Source organism: Helianthus annuus, chromosome 7 (genome assembly GCF_002127325.2).
Source record: "Helianthus annuus cultivar XRQ/B chromosome 7, HanXRQr2.0-SUNRISE, whole genome shotgun sequence".
In the NCBI taxonomy this organism is placed as follows: domain Eukaryota; kingdom Viridiplantae; phylum Streptophyta; class Magnoliopsida; order Asterales; family Asteraceae; genus Helianthus; species Helianthus annuus.
This window is the reverse complement of record NC_035439.2, coordinates 136,902,838-136,911,807: the sequence shown is the minus strand read 5'-3', so window position 1 is coordinate 136,911,807 and position 8,970 is coordinate 136,902,838. Positions and strand designations below refer to the sequence as shown.

At 34.7% G+C, this 8,970-nt stretch overlaps 1 long non-coding RNA gene across 4 annotated transcripts; it reads left to right on the top strand.

Annotated features, from left to right (window-relative positions):
• The first annotated feature begins 4,705 nt into the window (after positions 1-4,705).
• On the top strand, positions 4,706-8,295 carry LOC110868715. 4 transcript variants are annotated; one of them, XR_002552687.2, is made up of 7 exons: positions 4,706-5,455; positions 5,537-5,691; positions 5,778-5,890; positions 5,955-6,008; positions 6,095-7,081; positions 7,397-7,614; positions 7,726-8,295. It is a non-coding gene; the product is annotated as an uncharacterized LOC110868715 (long non-coding RNA). The 4 variants fall into 4 exon arrangements; XR_002552688.2 differs by having other exon boundaries at positions 4,706-5,149; positions 5,370-5,455; positions 7,397-8,292; XR_002552686.2 differs by having other exon boundaries at positions 7,397-8,292.
• Positions 8,296-8,970: the final 675 nt, after the last annotated feature.

Genomic DNA, 8,970 nt, shown 5'->3' with positions numbered 1-8,970 from the left:
ACTTATAACATCGATATGTATTATTACTTATAAACTTCGAGATAAGCGGGTTAAAGATTCAAAACCGTTTATGGCAGTTATTCCCGCCATAAACGGTTTTGAATCTTTAACCCGCTTATCTCGAAGTTTATAAGTAATAATACATATCGATGTTATAAGTTACATAATAAACACTAATATAATTAAGTTTATATCTCTAACACAACCCCCTAAACTTGATTATATTTGGAGGCATATGCTAGGACGCTCCGGTTAGTTTCATCCACGACTTTCCTTGCTTCGTTGAAATTAAAACGGCGACGCTTCTTATGCAGATTCCATGAACCTTCCCAGCTATTTCCGGCATAGAGAGCATAGTGCTCCGAAGCAGCATCCTCCGGTGTTGGATCTGCATAAGAAGCGTCGCCGTTTTAATTTCAACGAAGCAAGGAAAGCCGTGGATGAAGCTAACCGGAGCGTCCTAGCATATGCCTCCAAATATAATCAAGTTTAGGGGGTTGTGTTAGAGATATAAACTTAATTATATTAGTTTTTATTATGTAACTTATAACATCGATATGTATTATTACTTATAAACTTCGAGATAAGCGGGTTAAAGATTCAAAACCGTTTATGGCAGTTATTCCCGCCATAAACAACCGCCAAATCTCACATATAAATATGTAATCTCCGGCACTAATGTCCGGTATCAAGACAGTTTCATACTTAACCGAAATTGTCCACCAAACCTTTGTTCCTATTCTTGTTAATCATCTGCACGTTATCAAGAACAAGTATGTCTATGAATCCGAATCAAAATAATGCTTCCGCTGATGTAATCGGATTTCCAACAAAACTTTGGAAAAGATGGAGAATGCAAAATGACAAACTCATCACATTACATAAGCAACAAAGTATATGAATTATACAAAAATTTAAAAAATAGTAAATAATCAAACATTCACTAGAAAAATCTTAACATTAAACATTAATGAGTGAGTCAATCATTTATCTTGAACAAAGCTTGTTATAATTTGTTATTCTTCGGTGATTTTATGATAGTTAAAAATGGGGCCTGCTATATACACCTGCTATATACACACACGCGGCTCACAATCTAATTACCCCACACCATTTTCAAATGGTCATTTGAGGTTGCACTGAATGGACATTTGTGGTTGCACTGAACAGCCGTTTAAAGGTTAGGGCTTGTGTCATGGCCCCTGCATTTAAACGACCGTTTGAGTTTAGGGGTGGTGTAGTGGCGTAGGATTAGTAGTGCCCTTAAAAATTAAAGTGCATTTAGGCAATATTATTTCAACCTTTACTAATGTTCATTTACAAAGCAGTTTGCATAGTACCATTTTATTATACTAACTTAATCCTAGGCAAAGCTATGTAATTGACGAAAACCCATAAACGAATTTGATTAAAAATGGCAAGTAGAAAACGTCATGAACGCAATGTAAACAAGATTCAAACCTGTGCAAGTGAAACTGAATGAAGAAAGGAAGATGGCCAGAAAAATGGTGGAAATTGAAATTCTGGTGAGAGAACTGAAGCAGTAATCCATTGCTAGCTTGTTCTTAAAATTTACTAAATCAAACAGCAGTGAGTTTTTATATTAAAGTCAAACATGCATGGTAGTCATAATCATAAATGTTAGAACTAATAAGATACTTAATTTATGATCTGTATTTGCATGCATGCATGTTGTAAATAAAATATGTTTAAAGACCAATGAAATAGAATTAGATCACATACTCAACTTGTTCTTCTATTTCATGGTTTTAATCCAAGTGTTGTTGTTAAGATTCTGGTTTATTTTAAACATGATCATGTTATTACTTTTTTTTTTTTTTTTGAAATACGATTTTTTTTTTAACAATACTAATTTTCATTCCAATCATCAGGGCAAATTACATAAGTAATAACATGATCATGTTATTACTTATTAGACACGTGAGCAGGGGCGGATCCACATAGAGTGGGTTGCGGTCCCCGGACCCCAATATTTTTTAAAAAATTAGTAGATCCGGTATATGAAATTTTATAAGAACCCGATAAATACTATTAGGTGGCTACCAACAAGAGGTCATGTGTTCAATCCTTGTATAGTTTTTTTTTTTAATTTAATTCAAACCTTGCTCTGACCCGACCTGAACGAGAATCGACCCGAAAATTTTAACGTTTTGTTATAAAAATTTTGAACACCGGAAAAAATGAACCCCAATGAAAAAAAAAAATCTTGAGTCTGCCCACGTGAGTACTAATGTGTGTTTCTGCAAATTGTGCTACACCAGGCACCTCTGGCCGCATGATTTAAGTTTAGATGGGCCAGGTCCGAGAGTTGTTTTAACCTTATTGAATCTTAATTGAGTGGGGGCTTTTATCCTTCTTGGGCTAAGCCCAGATCCGCCCTGTTCAAGTTTCAATGGTTTTTACGGTTCTGGATACATTAACAAAAGATGCAAATCTTTTTACGGCGGAACTAGAAGAAAATTTTATGGCTATCCTAAATTTTTTTTACCGTACATTTATACACTGTAATTTTTTTTACCGTATACTGATACAATCATAAACTTTGAATTTTTTTAACAACTAAAGTAGTTGTTTGTAATTAGACTGTAACCTAAAATTCAATTTCGTCCCTTTTGTGCTAGACAAATACAATTTACACATAAACTCTAAAATCAAAATTGAACAAGATCAGTGGTGGAATTAGAATTTTTTTTTTTGTTGGTCACAAAAGAATTTTTTTTTCTACATTTGCTAATGTGTATATAAGCTATTTTAACATTGAATGAAGCCTTGATTCTTGATTTGAGTTTTTTTTACTAATGTATTTTTCTAAGGTCATGGCTTTTTTATTATAAAAATGGTTTAAAAAAGGTTCTATTACATAAATATATTACTAACTATGTTTTTTTAATGGAAATCCTTACTCACTCTTAATTTACATCAACTCCTTACTTGGGATTGAATCCAAAACCTCATATTAGAAAACAAAAGTCTCTACCAAATATGCTAGTCCCATATTGATAGACAATAAATTTTGTGACAATAATTTTTATAGTAATAAGTTCTAAATCAAATAAAATAATATTTATTTAAATATATGTAATTATCGATGATCAAACAATATAAAATAAAATGAATACGTAAATTCCTATAAACTCATTACTGATAAACTAATAAATAGTACAAGTTATACTATACCTTTTATTAAAGTCAATGAAAATATTTCAGGCATAGTCGGTTGTCAAATTCATTAAAACAATGAATTAAATTAAAACAATGAAACTTAACACTCAATGTTCTCTAGAAATTAAAACAACGAAAAGTAATTCAAAGCAATGGAATTTGAAGTATCTTTAATGGGCTATAATTGATGGGCTCAATTAAAAAAAGCCCACATTAAAGGAAGAATTAGATTTTATAGGTCTATTGTGACATAGTGACACCCTCTTCATCTTCCTCTCGTCTGCATGGTTATCACCATTGTGACAAAAACTACTCGTTTGTTTCTCTGTTTGCTTGAACTACTTCATGGGATACCACTTAAGAGGGTTTAGGGGATCCTAATATTCGTTCGGAGGTGTCCTATACATAAAAAAGGTAAAAAAAAAAAAAATTACACTTCATCCAGAAAGTTGAGGGGTAGCCCAAGGCAACCCCCTAACTACTAGATATGTCTGCCCCTGGTGGTGCACAAATCGGGTAGTGGGCCACACTCTATTATGGGTATGGTCAACCAAGTGAAAAACTGAATGTTGTAATAACTGGGTCGGGTATGGATTCGGGTTTTGGAGAGGAAACAATTGGCTTTTTTGGTTCTTGGTTCTTGGTTCTTGGTTCTAGGTTTTTTTTGGACTTTAAACAATTTGAGTTGTGGGTATAACTTAGTTGGAACCGATTTCAAATATTGGGTATCGAATTGATATATAACCGGGGAAAAGTGTCAGGTATTGTACAAGATACATAATACCTGGTTTCAAGTTTTTCTGTTGGGTTGGGTACATACCCGGGTTTTTTTTGCGCATCTCTAGACTGGTTTATAACTAAAAACCCTAATGTAGTTTATAAGTAAAAACCCTAATGTAGTATAGGGTGGGAGTTGGCTACAAAGTCCATTTTTCCTACAAAGTGTAAAAAGTCATAAAACATCATAATGTCAACCATAAAACACACTCAAAACCCACAAATAACAAAGTGAAGAATACTAAAACGCCATATTTATGGGTTTTGTGTTGTGTTTTGGATGATAAGGCTTTGATTATCGTATAAATAACATTAGTGTGTTTTATGTTGATTATCATGTTGTGTTTTATATTCATAGTTCTACAGTTCTACGATGGTGTGTTTGAAGTTTTTATGGACTGATAGGGTTTGGATATTGTATTTTAGTGATCTTCACTCTGTTATTTATGGGTTTTGAGTGTGTTTTATGGCTGAAATTGTGGTGTTTTATGACTTTGTACACTTTGTATGAAAAATAGACTTTGTAGCCGAACACCACCCATGTAGTATATTATACTTGATAAACTCTTTGAATATTAAATATACAAATCTACAACATATATAGATCAATTGAAAAGAAAATCAAAATATTGTTATTCACATAAAATCATAGCCACGTATTAAAAACATTAATCTATATCTATATCTATATATCTATATATAAGCATTTCCCATGTCTAAAATTGTAATTTCCCTTACAATTTTTAAGACGGCAAGTCAAGAGTGATGCTTGTTACCCTAATCTTCCATCCCCTTCTCCCATATTTGCCCTCAATGATGTCTGTGGCCTAAACGAATCTTGCATAACAAAATCTCCAGCCCAACAGTCGGTGTAAATTGAAGAGTCAATTGATGACGATGTAAATTGAAGACGCGATGATTGAAACGGTGGAAGCAATTACCAAATAATCAATTAGGTTTGATGATTAAAATCAACTGAATTAAAGACGTCAATTGAATCTGCCCAGACGTTTCAGACCCACAATTATTTAAGATGGAATCCATGATTGAATCGGGTGGTCATTTGCGAGTTCAGTTGCCTATAACCAGGTTTGAATATCGACTTTTGTACTAAAGGGAAGTCTGGAAAGACCCTGATGGTGCAGTGATTGATCTTGGAGAGCGTGACGATGAGATGATGATAAGGACGGTATGAACTTTGTGTGATTTAGATATTTTGTTTCAATTTGGATGCCGGTGATACTGTTGTTTGAGTAGAAAGAATGTTAGGGTTTCGTTTTCGTTTATGTGTTTTCCCCCAATTTCAGATATTATGAAATTATTACCATTTATTTGCAGAGCTAATGAAAGTTTGATATTATTAAGTTCATGTATATTAATTCATTTTGCACGTTGAGAGCTTTAAAAAGGTGACGAGGCGGCAACATTTGTCTGGGAGCATCAGGTCAGGAAACAAACGCCTGTGACACTGTGGTGCATGCAGGGTCTGGTTCGGGTAAGAACCCTCGATTCACCTTCTTACTAACCCATCCATCGAATCTATACACTTATATGTGTAAACTGCAATTAAATGAAGAGAGAGTGAGAGTTATAAAGAGAGAGAAGGAGAGAGATGCAGATGATCAAGAGAAAAGGGAGGAATTCGGAAGAGTGACGGTGATGCCGACGACATGAAGGCGTAGGATCCGGTGAGGCGTTTAGAATTCCAGCCAGCATTTCGACCATACCCCGGTAAGCGTTAAATCACTAATCATTTTAATTTTCAATTAAAGATCGGTCTATAATTAGATGAATGAAGTTGCTTAGGGTTGTTTCAGAACCCCGATCAAGATCCGACAGAGAACTGACAAGGTTTCGACGAGTCTCCGGTTAAGGTTCTGTTACAGATTTCGTAAAGCTATCTCTCTGACTAAGAATCTGGCGTTTAAAGGTAAGTCCGGACTAATCACTATTTTTAGTCATTTGTTAAATTTGTTTTTTTTTTGGTTTCACAGTTAAGAGATATTGAAGAGAAAGTGATGCTTTAAAGTAAAGAAAGGGTATAATAGGTATATCATCCCATTTGAACACACTCAAATCACCTCCCAACCTACTTTTGAGTCTACATTCAATCTGTGATTATCTCTTGTGGCAGCTTCTTGCTGAATTCATAAGTAGATATCATGGACCGTGGTGTCAGCAGTGGAGGGGAGAGTTCACTTGACTACCTCTTTGGAAGTGATGAGCCAAAGACCAGTCAAGAAAGAGGTGGTGCCTAAAGTCGTTGTACCCCAGCCAGATAATACAAAAATGATCCCAGATAATGCAAAACAGATTCCTAGTGGGATCCATATTGCTAAGAGTACATTGCAAGCTTTGATAGCTTTGTTAATATTTTTTTTACTCTGTCTCTTTTATCAATATCAAAAAAAATTTAAGAAAAAGTTGACGAGCCGGCTTGATTAGGCTCAAAGTTTTTATGAGCCTAGCTTGAGCTCAACTTTTCAGCTAAAAAAATAAACGAGCCGAGCTCGAGCTCGACTTTTTAGCTCGAAAAAATAAACGAGACGAGTTGAGCTGGCTTGTTTAACTTTAAGTTCGAACTCGAGCGTAAGCCGTAAGTGAATCTGAAACATGTCATTAATTGTTTGTTTAGGAATTGTCGGTCATGTTTAGTAACCGGTCTATCAAACATATTCATCCTCTTTTATACTAATCTAATTTTGTAATTTATATTATATAGCAAAGAGTGGGGCACGGTTAAGTCTTCAGGATCATCCCTTTATGAACAGAAGATGGATTATTATTATTATTATTAGCATAGTTTTTGTAATTAATGCAGGCATATCATTTATTTATGGTATTCAAAAAGATTAATAAAAGATGTGCTCTTAAATTTGTTCTACCCACCATAAGCCAAGATTCGGAGTAGCATTAGCCACTGGGGTGGATGTGGATGTATCCGTAGAACAACAAGCTGACCAATTGGATTCTACTGTTTCGGGTCAAGATTCGGGTCAAACATCAAAACAAACATCAACCATCGATAAATCTAAACAAAGAGCACGGCCCGTTAGAAAGAGTGAAATGCCACCCATGAAAGACGAAGCATGTTGGTTGATCATTGCTGTAAAGTTTTGAGGTATGCATTTTAAAGAAAAAAATATCATGTTTGCTTAGTGTAGGCACAATCATGTTTTATTTTCAACTGGAATTCATCAACAACTAGAATCAAGATCATGATGGCTGGTATTTCTAATATAGTATATACTAGATATATACCTTAAAATAAATACTACTCTAAAACAGTTTCTAGGTTGTAACATTCTTTAATCTGTACCTTAAATACTTTCATCCATTTTGAAACCAAGTTACACTTGAACTTCTCATGCGTATGAAAGTCCGATAAAATAAATACTACTCTAAAGTAGTTTCTAAGTTGTAACAATCACTGCAGCAACCGCGAGTCTTGAAAGATTAGCATATTATGGTATGAGTTCCAATCTGTTGCTGTATTTTATGGGTGAACTCGACCAGCACAGCGCTACGGCCTCAAGAAATTTATCAAATTGGACTCGTGCATGCTACATCACCCCATTGTTTGGAGCATTTCTTGTGGATGGCTATATTGGAAAATATTGGACTATAGCTAGCTCTTCAATTTTGTATGCCATTGTAAGCCCACTTAAGTTATTTTAATCATCAAGAATATATTAGATATGGCTTATTGTATATGAAAGGAAACTGGCTTTGGTCTAATTTCCTCTTTGATTGTTTGGGTACAAGATTACGTGGGTTGGATTTGGGGCTTTGGTATACCTACTTTAGCCATGGCAGTGGGTGTAGTTTCGTTCTTCGCTGGTACCTGGTTTTATAGGAACCATAAGCCTGCGGGCAACCCGTTGATGACCCGTTTGTTTCAAGTGGTGGTTGCTTCAGTAAGAAAGAGAAGAGTCAATGTGCCAACAGAAGCATTACTTTTGTATGAGATTGCTGATGCTAATTCAACTACCGTAAGAAGCCGCAAACTTAACCATACTAGTAATTTCAGGTCAGTCTCAGCTTCTAATAAAGGTGGGAAGTACCGTAAGAAGCCGCAAACTTAACCATACCAGTAATTTCGGGTCAAAATAGTTAAACAACTTGCGTTCTTTAACGATATCGATTGTCGGTACTGCATACGTAACGAAACGAACCAGACCGATGCCAAGCGAACGTCTACCGGTTCAATATTTTTTTTTCTTATTTTCGATTCATATGTGTTTTTACTGTTATCGATCAATTGTTATTTTTGTTGTCTTGATATACCTTCTAACTTTTAATATAACGATAATCGCAACCTTATACTTTAAATAACTTGTGTTTGTTGCCTATATCGATGTGACTACCGTACTGGTAACGAAATGAACCGGATCGATACCAATCAAACAACATCGGTACCGGTTCGGTATACTTTTTTTTATTTTTTTCTCTTTCGGTTGTTATAGCGAGTACCAATACCGAAACAGACATGGATAGCAATAAAAATGGTTAAAAAGTGGAGCCTGGCCGCTGCGAAGCGCGAGTATAACCCACTATACTATATAATGTTTATCATAAGGGTTTCCCTGTTTATCATAAGGGTTTTCTATGCATTGTAGCTACGAAACGTGAGTGCTTATATATATATACACACACACAATGTATGTAATATTTTTAAATGTCTTTAGGTCTGAATTATGTTCTCGGCCTATATTATCGACTCCGCTGCAACGCGCGGGTTCCCCACTAGTAAAAAAATTAAAAATAAAAGCAGTAACATCATAAAGAAAACAACTTGATTTACATCGCATAAAATCAAAGGTTAAGAGTTATTTTTACTGATAATAATTATACAAAATGGTATGCTCGTTAAAAAAACACTGATACGCGGTTATTGAGAACAAAAACTAAAGTAGTCGTTTTTCAAGAGTGATGTATATCTATACTCATGTAAGAGACGTGAGAGATGAGATCTAACCAATGTAGGTAGTTTGTAATAGGTTGTTTCGC